This window comes from Halyomorpha halys, unplaced genomic scaffold (assembly GCF_000696795.3).
Source record: "Halyomorpha halys isolate HHAL.00 unplaced genomic scaffold, Hhal_1.1 Scaffold352.1, whole genome shotgun sequence".
Classification (NCBI taxonomy): Eukaryota; Metazoa; Arthropoda; class Insecta; order Hemiptera; family Pentatomidae; genus Halyomorpha; species Halyomorpha halys.
The window spans coordinates 937,338-954,781 of NW_027111631.1; the positions used below are offsets into that span (position 1 = coordinate 937,338).

At 28.9% G+C, this 17,444-nt stretch overlaps 1 protein-coding gene across 4 annotated transcripts in view; it reads right to left on the reverse strand.

Moving 5' to 3' along the window:
* The window catches only part of for (cGMP-dependent protein kinase for), a 601,089-nt gene that overhangs the window by 478,448 nt on the left and 105,197 nt on the right, over nucleotides 1-17,444 (reverse strand). The window lies entirely within an intron of this gene.

The window sequence follows — 17,444 nt, forward strand, 5'->3', positions numbered from 1 at the left end:
ATAAAATAAATTAATACTAGCATACATATACACATAAAATGTAGAGAATTTGGATCAAACATTCAATTTTAACCTATTAAAATAGAAATAATTTAATTTAGGCTAAAAAGAATAAAATTAATATTAATAATAATATTGAAGGCTTAGCGAATCCGAAGGTTCGATGCCGATACCACTAAACGCTCTCTGCATTTATCCTTCTAGAGATCCTCCTCCAAACCCAATTCTACTGAATCAGTTTTAACAAAATCCTCCCATCTACGTTTCGGTTTACCCCTCGGACGTTTACCCGATTGTTCAGTGTTTATTTAGGGATCCGCTCGTTACTGAGCCCTACAGCCCTACAACCTTACACGTCCATTTTATACGCCACAATGCTACAACTTGAATTATATTTAGCGGGTGAAGGTCCCATAATTCAGCGTTGTGTAATCTTCTAAATTCTTCTGTTAATTCATCCTTTTTCGGCCCGAATATTTTGCGTAATACTTTATTTTCGAAAACCTTAAGGCGCTGTTCATCCCTTAATGTAATAGGCCACGTCTCATAAAGAACAGTAGGAAGATAGTTTTGTAAATTCTAATTTTTAAGTTTTTCAATAGAAAGCGCGAGCTAAGCAGTTTTGAAATTAAAAAATAACAAGCATTTCCCGTCTTCAACCCAGTTTTTATTTTCTCATCAATTTCGTTTTTTCTAGTTACCGTAGAACCTAAATACTTAAGCATATCAACCTGTCTGGCTACAATATATTACACTACAAAGTTTGGTATTCTAGTAGATGGATATATAGTTGATGATTGAATGAGGTTAAAGAGGAAGCTTTGTAATATATGTGGTAAAGGAAAATATGTGGCCAAGATAGGAATAATTGAGCTCATATCACATGGATATCAATGTTAGTTTAATGACATTATTATTTTTTTTTTATTTTATAAATTGCAGATCATTCGCTGTCGCAGTTCAACAGTGTAAGATTTCAAAAAATCATTATTTTAAGATATACATATAATCTTAGCAATAAGGGTAAGATCTATACCGTAAAACACTGAATCGTGGTAAATTATATGGAATAAAATCTAAGTAAAAAAAAAAAATTACTTCGAGATATTACAATTTTGACCTATACTGATCTTACCATTATTACTAAGATTATATGAATATCTCAAAATAATGATTTTTTGATATCTTACACTGTTGAACTGGGACAGCGAATTTGTAAATGAAAGATTTATAGATTATTGATTTCATAGTTTAAACTCAAATAAAAATACAATTTCGTACAGAAATGGTTCTGTATATTTCTGGATTCGTATAGTAATCTAATAACCTGTAATTTCTAGTAACATAAAACTAGCAGTTACAAAAAGATATTTTCATGACTCTAATTTCTAGTCGAGGTTTGGCTGAATTAGGAGGAATGGAACAAGAGATGCAACTGCAAGAATATTCGGTTTCTACTGATTACGAAGTATTAGCAAGTTTGGAAAATTTACGACTTAGCACTGGTTAATATAAGCCACTAATATACATCATTTTAGTTGTCCATAGTAAGCATTTTTTGCAAGCGTATGCCAAAAAAGCGTACTAAAAACAGAACTTAAAGCTACGTCTCTAAGGTGCGATATTTTTCGAGCAAAAAACGCTTAGCATGGACGTAGACTATTTCGTAAAGATATAAATAAGACGGTAATGTATATCCAAAAACAAAAGCTACTTTTTTTTGGATTTTTTTTTACTTTCTGACGCACCTAGACCATCTTCCCCATATTAGTTACACGTCAATCAACAATCATGGGGGGAAAAAATTTGAATCATCATACATGGTAAGCGGAGACGGTATTTTTTTTTTTAACTTAAGGACCATAAGATTTTTTTTTTATAATCTTGAATGTAATTATTATTTATGCCGATTTCTTTTTTCCATATTATGTATATTATATAGAGGAATTTCCGCCATGAGGACAGTTTCACTGTATCAACAATAAACCTTTATAACCGACTTTCAACAAAAAAAAATTAATCTATCCAAAATTGAAATCACTTGAATCATATTACTCTCTAATAAATGAGGATGAAAACTATTATTTACTCATCTACGCAACTAAATTATAATAACACTAATAGGATTCCTATACTTCCTGGTATCATGCTATGCAAGTAGGACTAACTCAGGCAAAGAAGAGCCTTGATATAGACAGTGAACAAGTGCACACACCATATTTGACACTAAGGTCACTAACGGTGCACCGGCACAACCGCTCTCTCGTAGTTCAAGGTTTCATCTCAAAACTCCTACACGGTTATCCTTTTCATAACACGAAATATCTTAAAACATCTTCGTTTTGATGAAAATAAATAAAATTATAATAAAAAAAATCATAGAAATTATAGGCCAAGAAATATTAAAAATAATAAGCAAAGGAAAAACCTAAAAAGATTGGATATGGCTCCTCATTGAACCAATACTCAAAGTAACGCATACAATTTAGGGAGCAAACAAATCTAGATAGAATTACGTGCTTAAAAGTAATTAAACACTTTTATTAAACATCTGTTATACAACATTACATTGGAAAGAAAAAAATGCAGTCATGCTGCAGCATGGAATACGTTATATCGACTTACACAGTTTATGTCGCTGATAATATCTTAGCTAGTTGAATATTAAAGATTTTTTTAGTATGATATCTTGTCTTCTCGGTTGTATTTCTTGTCCAAGAGCTATCTAGTGAAGTAGGGGCCATCTTGTGGAAAATGTTGAAACTGAAGCCCGGAGCAACTCGAATTTGCATCACGAGAAAAAGTGAATTTTTTAACTATTAAAAACGACCAAAAATGGACCTACTCTATTAATTCTTCAGACCTCTGTTACGTATTCTAGGTTTAGTAAAAAAATATTGATATATCTATACCTAATTTTTATTTAACAGCTATTTAATTTAATTAAATTAAGCAGACCTTATGTAAGGTATATTCCTTAATTTATACTAGATGAATAAGATGTCCGGAAAAACCTAAAATACAACGCTATAAATAATGACCTAAAAATAAGATTACAGGACAATTTATTAATTTAATTTATGATATACAGTAATTGCTTTAAATTTTAAAATACACTGATTATATATGAAAAGATTTTTTTTCAGTAAATTTTAACAGGAGAAATGTCTAATTACAAGTGGTGAACAGTTAAAAAAAATCTATTCCATACAAGGCTTAAAGAAAGATAAATTACGGTAAAATAAGGTACTACTAATACTATTATATAACATATTAGAAAATTAAGTCTTGTACATTTTTTGTCATTCCGCCGTATATTCGAATAAGGAAATAGACATTTCAGCAAGTACATAACGGATGAGTCAGACATCATCATCAGATACATCAGTAGTCAAAGAAAGAACAAAGACGTAGTTAATCTAAAGGGGGGGAAGATAATGGACAGTATAATTGGGATATAAATGTTCTGAAAAGACTTCAAATTAGCAGATTGAATTAAAACCGAATTAAATAGTTAGGTTTAGCAAATCAAACTTTTAAAGATATATAAGGATTTATTACTTTCCTAAGGGATCTCTAGTCGAACCCACATCGGTGGAGTTAAAGAAAGGATTTCCCATGCCCAATATAATAAAATCAGACATAATTTTTTTTTAAACTAATCCAATCAACATCAACAACATAGGAAAAAACCTATTATGGAGTTCAGTATAACACACACAAATTTTAATGTTGAATAAGGAAGAACGAACGCCAATAATTAAGCAAAATATGAGTTCTCCTTTTCTACTGACTGCTACCGAAGATAATTCGTAGATTCCGATTGACTCAGGCTGAATCATTCCCGTCATGTTCATAGTATTATATTCAGCAGTATTGGTAACTATTTCTATTAGTTTAGGAATGATTAAAAGGATTTATTACTTTCCCAATGAACTTTTCATAAAATAGAAAGTATTACCTCAACCAGAGTATGTAAATTGAAATGTATATATATATATATATATATATATATATATGTATGAATCGTATCTCGTATTATGGTAATCTGTTAAACAAATTACCACCATTAACCTAGTTAAAATCGTTATATCGATATACAGAGAGCTCCTATTTAAAAAAAAATTATAAAAGTAATAATTATTGGTAATTTGCTAATTAAAGGGATGATTTGTTCATATCAATTTGTTTAAAAATATTTCTATCGTCATATATTATAGTACGCATCCTTGGAGAAACATTTGACCTAATTGCGTGGAATGGGAAACTGGCAGTAAACTAAACAACAAAGACATCTTGCACGCTAAAATAGGGCACCGACGGCCTATGATTGATTACAAGCAGATGGGGCATTAAGTTAGGAGGTTGTCTTCGTTTAAGAAAAATAGAAATAGACATTAACAACTGGAAGACAAAATACAGGAATAGAAGTTGCAAAGCATACACTATTTTCGAATAAACGTCTTAAATGGGATCCCTATAAAAAATTAAAACTCTGTTAGTAGGTTTCAAAATTTACTTTAGAAACGCATTATGAAATTCTCTTATACATTACCATCAGACCTATTCTGAGTTCTATAAAACTATCAAAATCCTGCTGGTTCAAGCCCTTCAAAAATCCCTTTTATTCTTTATTACGTCACAAATAATATAATCCATTTTATGTAAAGAGCTGATTTTAAGTCTAGACCTACAAGGGGCACACCATGCCACGCAATGGAAAAAATAATATTGTTTGAATAATAAATATAATGTTCATGGTGAGTAACGAAAGAAAATTGCACGGCCCAGGAGCGTCCAAACATTGAACTCGAACCAGTCCATATGCTACACATTAGACCAGAAACAGATATTCTAGGATCTCATTTAATTAGAAATTCTAATTCCACACAACCCGGGTAAAATTTATGGAAACTAGGCAAATTTCGTTTTATTGAAAACTAGTCTCAATAGAGTCTTGGACACGTATCAAACGTCTATAATATTAGGGGAAATGTTAATGGATCAAATGAATTTATGAGATCCGATGAAACGTACATAAAACGAAATACGTAGATTTGAATATCGTGTATAAAAGAATTGAGTAAAACGTCATCTCATCTATAGTTGATTCTGTGTGAATTGTGATTTAGTGCAACAAAAATGTAGGTTGATTCATAAACGGATTTTGTTAAGATTCAGACATATTGTTTTGTACAATAAAATCGTGGTTTACAAATTGAAAATTTAAAACCGGATGTTAATGATGTATTACAATAAATCCGGAGAAAAAGTCCAACTGTTAGGAGGAGTAACGAAAATAAGACTCAAAATAATGAACATAAGATATTGTTTTGTACAAAATACAAAAAAAAATAACTATGAATATAAATTGTTATAATAGAAACAGGAAAACCCCAAAACAGACAATTTATTGAAGAATATGTAATTCTTGTAGGTGTTAAGTAACGTAATAACTTGTTTGATGTTAAGTTTAAAATTCATAAATCTTCAATAGGCTCACTAGTTAATGACCTCTTATCTTGTCTATTCTCGATATCCGTCCGAGGGGTATGATGAGGGTATGGTGTCAATGGATAGTTCCTTTATAAAGTGTAATGTATATAATTATTGATCAGATATCGAACTTATAATTACGTTTTAATGCAGTTGTATATTTTACTAAATAAAATTTAAAAATTAATGTTGTATCTCCTATTTGAAAATAAAAAATAAATTCTTTCAGGAACTAATCATATATTTTTTGCATAATACTTCTAACTAAATTTATTTTTGTGTGAGAACCTTTGTTTTTTAAATCCACTATTTTCTTAATTTATAATTATTATTTTTAATTAAAATCGAAAGTTTGTTTTTTTACTGAAAAAAGTATGACATCACATGTGAATCAATATTTTATCAAATTAAAAAAAAATCCCTCAACAAACATTAAAAATAAAATAAAAAATAGATTTTGGATTCTTGCCCCTATTACTCAGACAATGAATACACCACGCGACAACGGGAACTCAGAGCAATGGCAATTGGGCAACAGCTTTATATTTAGACACAGCGACAATTGGCTACCGGTCATTCGCACACAAATGAGCCCGCAGTTTCAATTCTTTATTTATAGAGCACGACTGCTGTGGTGGAATTTATTATAAAAACGTATAAATAATGAATATAAACATAAATATTCGAATATGAATAAATAATAAAAGATTTTATAACGCAATCCTACCATTCTATATCCTGCTTTACAAGTAGGTCCAACGATAATTAACCGTGCTCTCATAATCATACAATATATTTATAATTGATGATAAAATCATAAAATTAAGGAACCCAAGAAAATGTATGATATTCCGACTAACGAAAGATGTTATAAATAAAAAATAATATATTCTACTTAATTAATTATTATTAATAATGACAATGAAGTAAATGTATCATAAGGAAATGGAACCCTGAACCGTTTAATTAACTGTTTAGTGTGCTGTTCCAAACATTTATAAATGAAAATTTAAATTTTTAAACTTTTCATCTCGGCTGTGGAAAATAAATGATTGTTCCCTACATAATCTTAATCAGCTAGATAACACGTTGCATTTTTTATTTTATCATTTTGTCTAACACTGGTCGTACATCCTGTAAATTACTTTACTTAGACCCTCTTCATTTGTGACAAGACACTAAAGTTTAAAAAAATAAAATTGTAGAAAATAATTACAGAATGAATAATTATTTATTATATCAGGAAGTCGCAAACAATAGCGTTTCTGAATCGTTATACAAAGCCTAAAGAAAAAATAATTTAAAATTTAAAAATGTAGGACAAAAAAAACTGATAATGGTTTTCATTACCTATATTCTTAATTTATTATTAAGGATTTATTTATTTCTATATTTCTATTTATAACTTGATCTTATTCATTTATTTGATTGCTGAAACAGTATACCTACATTATAATAATTTTTTTTTAAGAAAAAAAATCTTATTCTATTCTATATGGATAACAGTTAATGAGTTGCAATAATAAATAATAATAAAATTATTAATAATAACAATCCAGGAATTTTTAAATTATGTTTTCCCTGTTTATCTCTCCTGGAAGAGTAGATGCTCTCTGACCTTGAGTGGCCTAACACATGAGGGCATTATCTTAACGGGATAGACAAGAACTCAGCTCGGCTCACAATAGCTTTTACTCGTGTTTGAGCGAGAGGAAAAAAATATTACAAAATATCAATTCTGAATCTTTAATAGTATTTATATATTAGAAATAAAGTATAGTAGTATGAACTCAAGGCCGATAAATAACGGTCCGAAGTACAAGAGGTTTAATATGAAGTGTACTCCATTTATGTTATTAGATAATTCGGCGTCTTATAACATAAAAAATAATATTAATAAATGTGATTATTAAAAACTAAATTAATAAAAAGAGAGAAGAGATTAAAAAAAAATAATAGCAGACAGAAAATCTCACTTTTACAAGATCATATACCTTACACACCCAAAATAAAAATAAAAAACAAAAACAGTACAGATATTTGTTTATTTTTTTGTTGTCACTTGATCTTTAAGAACAATATGACCTAATAAATCTATTTATAATGAAGTGATAGATCGCACTTGTGTTTCTAACTTAACCTTCAAAAAGTATACAAAATTGTGGAAATGTTAAGTATTTTAGAAATTAAAAATCCACTAAAAATGTTTATTTCCTGTTAAATAATATTTAAAAAATAAATAGGTATAAAAACTGTGGAATTCTAGTAGCTCCGCATTACAACAAAAACTCCACGCAGGATTTCACACTGATAATTGTTCTTCGTATCATAGTACCAAAATAAAGTGCCTGTCAGTCTATTTTTACTGGAGAAGAGATAACTTATGGATGTTAAGAGGGAACAAGTGCATCACACAGTATAGCAACAAGTCTAATATCTTAACTGCCCAAAAGCTGACTTCATGTGTTGGACTCCATAATATCAAGAAACTAGAAGTTATTCACTGGTGGAATACAGTATTTAGAGCATAGGATGGATCGAAATGTCAGAAAAATAATAGAAGGACATATATCTCGTGTCATTCCAAACAGAAAGCAGTCAAGAAACTGAAAAAACATAACTATTATCTGATATGAAAATGGTTCACAGAACCAGAAATTATTTAAAACTGTACCACAATATTCCAGTAAGGGTCTGGGGTTCAGTACTTTATAAAGTGAATATTACTGTGTCTTGTTCAACGGCGAATAGAGAAAATAACCCAAGAGAACTCATCGACAGGTCAGATATCCATTTTACATGCGATATTTTTATTACAGTTCTTAATGGAACAGAAAATAAGTTTTCATTAAAAACTCAGCTGAAACCTGAACCAGGCAGTTAGTGAGTCTAGAACCAAACTTAATTTTATTCCAAGGATTTTTAAAGAGATCCAGAAAAAAATCTTATCAAAAAGGAATACAGCGATAAGAAAGATGCGAAAATTAGTTTAAGTTAGAATACAATGAATTAAATAATTTAATAAATAAATAATAACTGTGGCAAATATTATTATTATTTTAATTGCATTACTATTCGTTATATATAGTATCTAATACCCCAAGAATTCATATATACATAATATACAAGTAACTTGAGATAATTTAACCATGCATGAAATAAATTACTAATTTCTAAACTTGAAATGTTAAACGTTGTTTAAAAAAAAAAAAAATGACATGTTGGCAAAATGTAAAACATTACTGTTTGACCGAGTTAAAGATTTGAATGCGAAAGATGTCGACAAGTTCTAGATCTTTATCGGACACCATGCCTTTCAGATTCAGATAGCTGAATTCTTGCGACTCATTAGTGACGGCAAACTGATATGCGTTGTTGATTTGCAGAAATTAATTGACATGGGAATTGCAAAACAAATTTTATCATTGCCAATTTCTGAATTATATTATAGCAAGAATAAACAAGGAGACATTTATAAACACTTAATAATTAGCAATCTAGTGAGAATCAGTATGTCTATTAATATATATTTAATAAGAAATAACAAAATTTAATTGCAAGAGCTAGTAATTTATAAGTCAACAGGTGACAGTGGATACTCTTTGGTGAAGTGTTACAGTTAAGCAAACAATTATATTATATTATAGATATTCATTTAAAATAATTTATATAAATTATATTCTCATTCTATAATAGTAATAAGCCTGCATATTATTTGGATATAAAATACCCAGTCTGCAGACTTACTAGTCCAAGGAAAATCTTGGAAGAGCTTTGGATAACAATAATAATTTGGAGTTGAAAAATATGTAAAATTAGTAAATATTTACTCCTTTAAAATTATAGAATATTTTCTTCTTCATTTAGGATTTATACATTCCTCTTTTCTTAAAAATGACATCACGAATAATCATAGAATTTGGTTCATTTTTAAAAACAAAAACGGAGTACTTAGAAGAGGCGAACTAATTAATTTTCGACCTAATGGAATTAACACTTATTTACAAATCTTGCAGATATTTTCTTTCAACTCAATATTAATTAGCTGACAAAAAAAGGTTAAAAAAAATTATATATATTTTTATTCTATTATTTTTGGTTAAATAAAATTATATATTTAGCTCATAATATGAAAACCATACATAATTCGAATACCTTCTATTACATTGGATAAAAGAAAAGAAAATTAACTATAATTTTGATTCTAACTATTTCTTTGTTCTGAAGCAAACGCAAGTCGAGATTACGAGAAGGGGTGCAGACTAACCAAATGAGGAACAGAACAGGAGGAGGGAAATTCAAGGAGGTAGAGTTCAAATTCGAAATTAGCATTTGAAAAATAAAACTTAGTAATATTCAAAAATCATTCGATTTGATAGATCCTTTTTTATTCCGTCTAGCACTTACTTCAAAACGAACTATAAAAATCATAGATTATATGCTCTTGTTTAATTTATTAATATAAACTATTTAAATAGTGCAAATTTATAAGCACAACAGAAAAAAATATTGTTTTATTCTTTATATATTTCCGAAAACATTCATGGTAGTAAAGTTGAAATTCATAAACTGTAAAACGTAATCAAACAAATTTTCAAAACTTCTCTAAAATATTTAACCAAGATACCTTTCTGGTTCCTCTTCAACTGAATCCTATTCGATTAAAAGCGGATGTTCTTAAACGATTACTAAGAATTCTGAATAAGAACGTAATTCTTCTATTCATGTAAGGAATTTAATTTATTGCAGGTTGATTATTTTAAAAAAATCATTATCAGATTCCATGATGGAAAAGAATTCATAAAAAGATAATTTTTTTTTCACTTTATTTCATTTATTTGTATGCATGTATCTTTTGAAAAAAAGAATGAGTAGATAGGCCTCGAATTTTAATTAAGATCCTTCAAAATCATCCAAATGCAAAATATCCAAACTTTTCACATAAAAATCCCAATGCTTAGACTAAAAATAAAAGATATTCCACTTATCTGTTGGAATAGTAGATAGTTTTATATAATTATTTCATATTAGGTAGTAGAGCATTTTTAGAAAAAATGTAGCTAAATCGAGCAGCATTAGAAAACTGGGAATCGGCGTGAACGCACCACTTGGGCCTTTCTTATCATACATTAAAAGTATTCCCTATAATAAAAATATTGGTACATGTACAACGACGTTAAAGTCTCTTAACAGAGAGAGATCATATCACCAAAAAAAAAAAAAAATGGAAAGAATTTCTTCCTTACCCATTTCACCTCTGAAATCTCATGATTAGGCCCTGACTTATCTTATTTTTAGAACATTTACTAATAACACTAGATCAGTTTTTGAAAAAAATTGTAAAATCGTCCGTAAATGGCAATCGGCGTGATCCCCAATGATTGAGGATGGAACAATCCAAAGGGCTCCGAAATAATGTCTACCAAGATTTGTAGTTTTTTGTGCAAAAACCAATATATTTGGGAAGCATATCCGAAAGTAAACTGTTTTTTTCTCTTTCCATCTTTACTACACACGATGTAAACATAATTTAAATTAAAAAAAAAAATAGGTAAGCAAGAATCTAAAATGGACAGACAGAAACTGTAACATGAAAGAAACAAGAAAGGACAGAAGAGTACAAGAGCCAGAGCGGAGTAGAACCTGCACCGTCCCACACACTGACAGCTTGCTAATTAATGATAAATTATCACTGTCATTTTCTCGCCTCCAATGGCATACAGTGTAGTGCTAATGGATGTTACAAGTCACAGCTCAAGCGATTAAATGTACAATAATTAATAGCATATTCCTAAGGACATCATTTAAAACTATCCCCAAATGAATAGATAGTAAATTAATACTTTCCAGGATTATTGAAAAATTTAATAATAATAATTTTGGCATTATGAGGGGAGAATAAATGAAAAATATATCTTGTCCCCTAAGAACAACAATGAAGATATACAACAACAACAACAACCTGTGGGTGGAGATCTAATATAACATGAATGCAGCAAGAAGGTATCATCTTCGGATATTAAGAAAACTCCAACTTTGCTCGAAATTATAGTGTAGAATATGAGAAAGCCTGGGAATACCAAAAGCGAAATCTTATAAAGCCGTTTATTAATTTTTTCAGTCCGGTTTTCATCAGATAGTCCTCCATACCCTAAAATCATTTTTTATTTACATTATTTATCTAATTAGATTGGCGAAAACCACGAAATCACGTTGAAACAGAAAAAAAAAGTCATATTTCATTACTACACCCTAATAGAGAAAATTAAATAGAAAAAGTATATCCCGTATACATTTTAACAGTTTAATTTGGAAATAAAAAATAAACAAATAAATACAATATCAAATTGAGGCGTTCCTAGAAAAAAAACACCTCAAGTAAAAAAAAAAATCGAAAAATCAGTTAGAGCCGCCTTCATATTGAGGAAAGTGATTGGATATGACCAATTCTATTAGAAACACAATATCGTTCTGCATAATATTTAAATCATACGGGAATTAGGAAAAACTATACAACTCTGAAATGTTCCTAGCAATAACCACCATCTTTCAGTAAAACTTTGAGCATCTGCGACAGATAAATGTGGAAAAGTTGAAACATTTCATCAACACCATCCCTATGCACAGTTGATTATCTGATTTTAATAAGTGATAGTCGCACTGGACAAAATGTCATTGCTTGTTGTATTTCACATTTTTCATAATTATTCTCTGATATATAAGTGTTTAACTTATATAAGTCGCAAGTTATTACTTCAATGACTATAGGGTATAAATATAACATAATTTTTAGTGAATTATTTTTTATCATTTATTATTATTTATCATTGAATTAGTTTTTTTCTCTATTCAATCAGTAAACCCCAAATGTATTTTCCACAGCCAGAGTATATTATTTTGTATCACTTAATTAGTTCTGATAACATTCCTTATGCCTACTGATAATTTTTATTTTTAAATAGGAATGCAAGAGATAAATCAGTTTTTCTTTTCTTTTTTTTTAATTTTCTTAATTTCTTAGTGATTGTGATTTTCTAACTAGTGATGTTTATGCCGACAAACTTACTTTTTTTTTCTTACTACAGAAAGTAAACAGTTTTGTAATCATGTGGGAACTGAAAATACAGTTCCATCTTATAACAAAAATTTCCACTCGCATTTTACGTTTCAGACATCAACAGACAAATTTGATTTCTTACATGTTTTTAGTAATATCCAAGAATTACCAATAAAAACGCATCCTAGAATTAGATCCAAACACTTATCTTTTGGGCTGTATCAATCTTGGATTGCCTAACTAATGTCCAAATTAAACGTCAATCTAAATTGATGATCCCATCAACATCCGAGAATCGGACCGACAAACGCTCACAAAAGAAGGTCGCCGTGTAATGTATCACTCGTGAGTGATGTGTCTTCGACACCATCTGAGATATAAATCACTCCAAGTTACGAAACTGCAAAAGAGTTAAAATAGGCACCCCGCCAGGAGGTTAATACGTTCCTCAGAGAGCCCACACCTTAGGCGGGAACCAAGGGTATCCTTTGAGGTCACTAGGCGAAGTCTGGAAAGGTTTCGAAATTAAAGGATTAACTTTGAATCAAGGATTTAATCAGTAAAAAAATAATTTAAAAATACTAGTCTAACATGTTGCCATAAATCCCTTGAACACCTGAAGTAGGATAATTTAAAAAAAAAGTAATATCTTATCCAGGCTTTTGAGATTATATATATATATAATCCACGGTCAGCTATCTACTCATCGTTAACTTGTGCTAAGCATTGTTACAATAAAACGAATTTCATTTCATTCTTTTACGATTCATTAACTTAATTATCATAAAAGTTACCTGCTTGGTAGAGCACATCGAACGCTATGGTGAGATAGCAAAATCATGTTATTAAATTACAAAATTCCACCACTTACCTGGAAAGGAAAAAAAAATCATTTAATACAAACAATAACCACAAACAGATTAAAAAAATCAATAAAATTATTCCATTCATTTCGTTTCTTTTGTTAAAAATAAATGTAAGCAAATATGACAAAAAACAAACAAAATAAATCAAGAAGGAAAAATAATGGTAAAAAATGAGGTTATCAAAACAAAAAGGTAAAAGAAATATTTGTAATATTACTTACCAATAATATATTCAATAAATGATATGAAGCAGGATATAAAATAAAATAAATAAATTAAAAAGGGAATAAATTAGTTATGAATAGCCATACTGAACAAGAATTATCACTGTTAATTAGATTTCTATTGCTACTTCCAATTATATCTATTTTTCAATTACGTTATACCCAATATTGACTATAACACCTATCAATATGTTGCAAAATATTTTTAGTGTCAGCAATCATGGTATAATATAATTTTCTCATATTTTTAGGAATCATATAGTCACTTAAGCTAAGATACGTTGTTAATCGATAAAGAATCTTTATACCATTAAAAAAAAATAATAAATAGTGTCAGACAAAAATAAAAAAGAGAATTACAAAACGATAGTGGAGAAAAAATGTTTCTAAATTTTCGTACATCATCACTTACCTATAAATGGAACATCTAGTAAGGAAAATGTTTCGATTGTGAAAAATTTTGAATTTGAGTTTTCGAAGGAAATAGACGTTTTTTAGGTATTTTTTACTTTAATTCCAGATTGACCTGATAGGCCTTACATGGTTTATATAACATTTACAATTTTTTTTTTTTTTTTAACAGTTGATTATAGGGGTACAAAAAACACTCCTAACTAGATACAACGTTATAATATAAAAAAATATGATCAAATAAATAGATGAAAATAATAATTCTTGGTAAGAGAGAAAATTAAAGTTAATAACAAAATTAAAAACATTCGCGGACTTGACAAAACAGACAATTGCCCTCTAATAGGAAAAAAATAACAAGTTAATTTGAAAAAAGGACAAAGAGAAAATAAATAAAATATGATGTTATGTAAATAATAAAATTAATAACTACAGAATTTATAACAGAATGCCCTGCAACAGTCTGGGCTTCAGTCTTCAGGTTGAGGTTGGGTTACCCAAGTTGTCACTGCTCCTTTAACTGTCAGTAACAGAGTGGAATTTCATGAATCGTTTTTTAATTTAATCATCCATTGACTCCATTTGCAATTACCAATGTAGTTAGCTATTACTTACAAACCAAGGAGTAGCCACTGCGATTCTGAGGACTTTTTTTTAAGATTGTATAGAGGTCCCTTGAATCGCACGAAATGGTCTGTGCGTATATGAACAGCTTAGCTCACGTACGAATGACGAAAATGAAGTTCCATATTTAGGCCATACGTATGCCTGGGATGTTACATTTTATATTAAAATCAAGACTTAACGAACGATTGTCTCCAATAGGCCCATAAATGTGTCTCAAGATCTTCCTTTGAATCTGTCAATACGTCCAAATGATGCTTTATGCAATGAAAAGATTTTAGAGGCGAATGACATGACCCATTAGTGTTTCGTTAATCATTGATCCTAACAGCTTTCTTTCATAATATATATGTGTTTTTTTTTCGAGAAGTAATTTGTGGTTAAACAAAGGAAAACGTTTTTCGAAGTCATATGTTGTAGATAAGATTAATATCTATTTACTTATTATGAATTTGCATATTTGCAGCAATTAATTTGAATACCATCCGATGAACGAAGAACGACCACTCCCTAGACACGCTGCCGTGTTTTGAAACCATATTAAGAACAATGGACTAATGAACACATCATGGTTAGGAAATGCTAATTACGGATTGATATGCAATTAAAATACTACTTTATGTCCACTGCTCTCTTTTTCGAAGCCGTCAACATAATCACGGTTTGCGCACAGAGCTGAATATTTTAGAAAGGTCCCAGACCACACGCGAGTGACCACCTCTGCAATCAATGAAATGATACCCTGGATTATATTTCGATAGACGAGAGAAAAGGACCATTTAGAAAGAAATATATCAAGACATATTATTTATTTTTTTTAAGAGTATGACAAATCTTGAGTATGATTTTAAATATTTAAATTGATAATTGGACCGATTTCAGCAACAAGGAAACAACTATCTGATTTAAAAAATCTGAGTAAATTATAACTTCACAATTATTATCATGAAATTTAATTATTACTTCGAAAACAATAAACCAGAAAATTTCAAAATTATTTAAACTTAATTTAAACTATTATACTTTTACAAAATTATTCTAAAATGTATGAATAGTAATTTATTTTGAAAACATATTTAAAAAATGTAAAAATAAAAAAAACCACTATTTGGTACCAGATATGTCCAATGGTTTACCAGAAGAACTAATCAATACATCAATCACAAACAAAACAAAACCAAGAAATATTTGACTGGGCCCTTTCTTACTTCAATTAACCTGTAGTGCGTTTAGTTATATATATTATTTATTCATATATACTTAGAACCTTATTTTTATCGTATCCTTAATATCATTTTGTTTAATTGTATCCTTTTGTTTTAACGATTCTTTCTTTTGTTTATGTTATATATATTTTATGTATTATTGTATTTTGTACAATATAGCATTTATTACATATTTTATTCTTTTTTTTTTATATTACATGTTGTATTCTTATTTTTAATCAAAATCGGGCCATACTTATTACAAGTTCATTAGCTCATTATTATTTTAATAATTATAGATTGGTATCATTATTATTCACTTTCGTAAATTTTTTCAATTATTTTATTTTACTTTATTTTCATTTTAGTATTTTGAATTTAGTTAATTGACTGATTAGTTTTAACACTTGGAATTAACCCATATTGTACTGTTCTAGCTTATAAATCATAGCCTCCACAGCGGTCTAATAATCAAAAGTGTAACTAACCCAAATTCATTTATGTTATTATTTCTGTGTGTTATCTTGGCACCGAGCTAGATGTTGGACCATACTGGATGTACGTTTCAATTTAAATATTTTTTTAAAAAATGCAATATAGTTGTTTTTTAAGTATCACATAATACTATGTCCTGCAGAAAAGATCCAGATAGCTCAATATTCCCACAGAAAATTCGTACCATATATAAACTCATCACAAAAACAATGAACCCTTAAACTTTGAATCCAAGTTTTAAAAAGTCAGTCGCATGCAACTTTCAACTAACACCCTGCTTTTGAAAATTATTCCTTTTAAAACAGCTATTTTTTATTATTCCGGATGACGATACGTTCTCAGTAATTTCATAAGTAGGCAAGTGAAAGTAAAATCTGACTATTGTCATAAAAATCATAGGGAAACTATAATATTTATTTTATCTTTTAGTTACCATATTCTTTCGAATATTATATCAATTCATTAAACAAAATAATGTTACTTAAAAATTATAATTTTTTTATAGCTATGAAAATCCGTATCTATAGGTTTCTTGATCTGTGAAAACGATCATAAAATTTCTTCCCAGCTGGAAAATAATAGTTGAACAAAACATAAAGCCATGTACAATGGAATACGCTCTCGACTACTTCAGATTTCTTGGTTCACCCGAACATGAAATAATTCTTCATTATGCCACTAGTTGTTTATATAATAATATTTTAACAATATTCTTACTTTGAGCCTCTTGTTTTTAAACCTCTAAAAATTGATCAATAAGCCACTAAAAAAGTAGACCTATTTTGGATCTGAGATGTATGTATAAAATAAGCGGATAAAATAAAATATATTGTCTTACATTAAAAACAATACAATGAAAGTGGGGCAATGTGAAGGAAGAATGAAATTCATATGACTACGGCAATAAGGAGCCAACCTACTTTTTTTTCTCCGTTTATTCTAAGCAATATATTATTTTATCATTATGTTATTTTATTTATTTATTTTTCATACAGATAGTTTGATTATGTTCATCTTTTCTATTCTTTTGTTTGTATATATTTTAAGAGAGTTTTTTTTATTATTA